This window comes from Gavialis gangeticus, unplaced genomic scaffold, assembly GCF_001723915.1.
Source record: "Gavialis gangeticus isolate Ggan-Ray unplaced genomic scaffold, GavGan_comp1, whole genome shotgun sequence".
Taxonomy (NCBI): Eukaryota; Metazoa; Chordata; order Crocodylia; family Gavialidae; genus Gavialis; species Gavialis gangeticus.
Window position 1 is genome coordinate 50,320,575 of NW_017728992.1, and position 4,835 is coordinate 50,325,409.

The following is a 4,835-nucleotide window of genomic DNA, read 5'->3' on the forward strand; positions in this document are numbered from 1 at the left end:
CCACATCTAGATAGCAAGCTTACCATGCCTGACAATGATGCCCTCAACACATTGCTCTGCTCTGCATACAGAGGCAAATGGCGGGGAGAGGTGCACTGGCGCAGTTTAAGTTTAAAACCACCAGCCTGGCAGTGACAGCAGCATTTCTACTCATGCAGTGCTGAGGGAATCAGTTTACTTCATGGCTCATTGTAATCTACCTGATTCCTCCTAAACTCTTAATTCCATGGGTACTACTGACCCTCTCCTTTTTAACAGTCTTGATGTTTCACCAATCAAGCTATCCTTTGTTTTGAAATTCCACTTTCTCATAGCTGCTCCTAGTAAAAAAGCTCCTATTTCACAGCCCAGCAGATTGTTTCTAACTACTCAAGTGAAGTTATATTTGTTTTTGCTTCAGTCTTAAACTGCATAATATAGCCCTAGGCCCCTAGCATAATTGTAAATCTTCTTGCTTTTTTAACTGGAGAAAAGTATGTTGTTTTATGTATGATGATGCACCTCACCATCTGCACCCCGCTTTTTTAAATTTGAGATTTGCCTATGTCTGCACATGCTACCTTCACCTCAACCAGGAACAAAGTACCTGTGTCTGTGCTGCACAAAGGGAGGGCTAATTATCATTGCCAGATAAAAGCACTGATTAGCCCAACCTGGCACTGTGTAAATGTATCCACACTGCTTCCAATCTCAGAGGTAGTACAGACAGAACAGGGCAGCTTGTTGAAGCATATTACTGCTGTGGTCTGAGGTCTATAACATCCAGTCATACCAGAGTGGATCATATTCTCTTATTCTTATATATACTATTGTATTACACCCTAATTTGCATTTAGACTCCTTGTAGATTAAGCTGTTATTCCATGTGATGAAGGGTATCACAATGTGGTCCTCACTGGTTGTTTGGCTGGAAAATACATAGCAACAGATGGATCCAAAGTGTGGTTTTTCAGGGCAGTGCGCAGAGGATAGTTCTATGAGTCATGTAGACACTTCCCCCACCACACACACATAATTAGCCAGTGTATATATTGTGTATACACTCCCCCGCCCCACACACACACACAAACTCTACCTTGAGGGAGCAGTAAGGTTGCAAAATCAAGCACCCAAAATATAAGAAACACCACAATTAAGGGTGTCTGTACAAACCTTATTTCACTGCTGAACCTGCACATGGTGAGATGTTATCTATCATCCATCCTGTGATGCAAAGCTGAATGAGGCAGAGCACCTATGGAAAAAAATTGTTTATGATTATGTAACTAGAAATGAAGGCATCTCTATACCACCTCTCTCATGCTATTGAGGAAGGACATTCTTGAACACACCCCTGCCCATTAAGTCTCACTTGCATGTGTCAAACCAAGAAATGCAACAGTGAAGCTACTTTGTGGGCAGTCTTCACCAACATTATCAAGCAAGCCAGAGACAGAAGTCTTGAGAGCAGTTGTGTAGGACATGTTCAAGGTGTTTTCACACTTCTGGGTTTGGTGGTATGTGGATGGGTGAGGTGTGTACAGAAGTATCTCTCCATATGATGTAGACGCATCCTTTACCACCTTCCATGTACATAAGAAGACTAAGAAATTCTACACAATCAGCATTAATTTTTTGCTTTTCCTAACTTTTTACTTCATGCCTTTGGAACCTTAACATTCTTTAACACTGACATTTGGGATTTTGCATAGACAAGATCTTCATGCTGAAAATTCACCCCAAAACCTCTTCATCTCACAGAAAGTGTCATAATGTTCCCAGCTAAACTTGTTCTAAATAGAGTTGCTTGCTCAACTTTGATTTTACTCACTTGCAGGTTACCTAAATACCCCCAGGCAATGAACTGAGTATGTCATTTTATTTACATTTCTGTAGTGAATGATTCACTGTAGAAGTACGTCAACTCTTTTGTTAAATATTCATCCTTCTGTAGTCAGTGAGTTCTGCCATGAGGCACTTTGGTGCTAGCATCATTGCTTAGATCCCCATGACAGCTGTTTTAGAAAAACTTAAGTATCTCTCTCTGCTATGTGATAATAAAGAATTGCAACTTATTTACTAAGAATGCCTATTTTAAAGGATATTTACCTTTTTATTTTGAATACTCTTGCTCTTCTGAGGCAAAGATAGACATTACATAATGTCACAGCCATCTTATCCACAGACTAAAATCTGATTCGCTTGATAAGGTTTCATGCTGCAAGCTTTGCACAGGAGTACATTAATTCAAAGCCAACTTTTATCTGGGCCTGTTGATCACTGAGCATGTAAGTCAGTGGCAGGCAGCATTTAATAATGAAGAGCTCCTTATTCAACAGAGGCATAACTGATACAATTAGTTCCCAGGGGCAAGCTGTGGCGGGCCAGTAGGGGGTGCTCCTGTGCTGAGCCACCCACCTCACTGTGCCCGACCGCCTTCCAGGCTCTGAGTGCTTCCCTGGGGGCCTCATGTCTGGCCAACCCTCTTCCTGGAGCACACCTGCTAGCCTGGGGGTAATGCCGCCACCACCCAGGGTCTGGCCTGATCTTGGCTCTGTGCCCCCTGGGAAACACAGGCTTAATAGTCCTTGTGGGTACTCGACCCACTTCAAGAACTTGGAGTGCTTCCCTCAGTCTGAAGCATAAATTGTGGTCTCCCTCAGTCAGCCGAACCAAGGGGACCCCAAGGCATAATCTAAACCCACTCCGAATAAGTCTCCCACGCTAGGTTCAAAGGAGAACATTATTGGTTACAAGGAGTAGGTTTGGAATAGGGTACAGGGTAGAGCAATATCGGAGAAATCCCATAGAGCAAACAGGGTGGCTGGGTAGCCTTTGATCATGCATCTGAGTTACTGAAAGCTATATATCTAGTTAGATCTCAGGTAGCTTACTCACAAGTATCATCCAGAGGCAGGTGAAGATTCCCTCTGGAGGCAGGCAGTTCATTGATCATGAGTTTCGAGAGAGAGAGCAAGTTTCAGATGGTCCAGCTTCTCTCTCTGAGTTTTTTCATAATGGCTATTGGCCCTCCTCCTGGGTAGTCCTTAACTTTTATAGCCCTTATGACCTCATTACCTGGTCCAATGGAGGCCAGCACCTGTTGGCTCCAAGCCAAGCAATTTGAAATGAATCACTGGTTGCCAGGTAGACTGGCAGGGTCTCTAGCCCCCTCCCAGCAGGTTGGCATTGCTTAGAATAATAGGGAGCGTAAGCCCCTCACCCAGGTATGTGATGCCAGTCACATAGTCAGAGGAAGCAGGTTTCCCCCCTCCCTCACAAATGTATCCAACTCAGGTTACAACTCAAGGTTACCTAAAGAGCCCATGGGAAGTCTGCCCTCTGCAGGGACCATGTTAACCAAACTGTCATATAGCCAAGTTTTTTGGGAAAGAGAGAGGTGGCATTCTGCAACACAAGCCACTCCTATGGAGTTTAACACTGTCAGAATATGTATGGAGCATCACTTAAAAGCTGAAATTTGGCAGTGAAAAAAAGGAGATGAAAGGGTTAATCCTCTGCCTCCTGGCTGTGCTAGTATCTTCCCCCTGCACCAGCAGTTTTTTCTGCAAGAAAGCCCCTCCAAAAGGTAGGTGAGGCAGGATATGCTTCTGCTGAGTTGCAGTTATACCACACCTAGATTTTCTCAAGTCATTATTCATTTATTTATTGCTATTGGCACATGCACACATGCAACGCTTAGGTGGATAAAATAAAACATAACAGTGAAGGATTTTTTGTGGAGGTACATGGCATACTGGCTATACTTGTAACTGCATTGCATCCAATGGCAGAAATCACAGTGACTTCCAAGTGACCAGGATTTGGAACTGAAGATTCACATGAGAAACAAATCAACGTAGGGATGGATGCACTAACCAAAACAGGTAACAAAGACGATATCATTTAGAACATCAAAGAAGAAGCTATTCAGATCAAAGAATCATAGAAAAGTAGAGCTGGAAGGAATCTCAAAAGGTCATCAAGTCCAACCCCCTGCGCTAGGCAGATCTATCCTTATTTAAAACTTCATATACTAGTGTTTGTCTGTTCTTAAAACTGCACAAAGAACCCTCTTGCACAACTACGAGGAAAAATGGCCAAAAATACCAAGATCATACTAATTTCCCAAAGGTAAAGCAAGGAGGAGAGGGTACTTTCAATGTCCTGATGCTACAAGGACAGGAGGTAGTTTGTTAAAATACAGTTGAGACAGATACAACTCATCACCTATCGTCTTGTTTTAAGCTGCCATTTTCTTCCACAGTAACCAAGTGTCAAGATGATTGGTGGAATATTACTCAGTAGAAGTCTGCTACAGAAGGAAGCTTGATCAGTACCCACATACACACCTCTTCTTTTTTTTTTTACCATCCTGTGACAGAAAACCCTCAAATCTCTACCCCAGATCTGTTCAGAAAATTTTAAATCAAAGACATTTTGTCTGGGATTTTAGCTCTGAATGAAGCAACTCACATTCAAGTTGACTCAAACAGGGGATCTCAGAAAAAATAAAATTTTTAATCCTGTGACAGGTGCAAAATTATTTCCTGGATTTCAAACTAATCTTGGAAATGCTTTCCACTCTAGCCTTTGCCCCCCCAAACCAATCATTGTACCATATCTACAACCATTTTCTAATGTAGCTGTTCAGACAGTATCTAGACTCCCAGTTCTCTATCCAATGCTTGGTTTATCCTTCTGCTTCTCTCTTTGAATACAGTATTAGGATTTTACTTCCTTCCCTGTTCTTGAAGGAGTGCTTTGTGGAGAAAAGCATCTTGAAATGGTCTGTGACAATGGTGAACATTGGACCATGTGTATATAAATATATATATTTAGAATTTATTTTATTA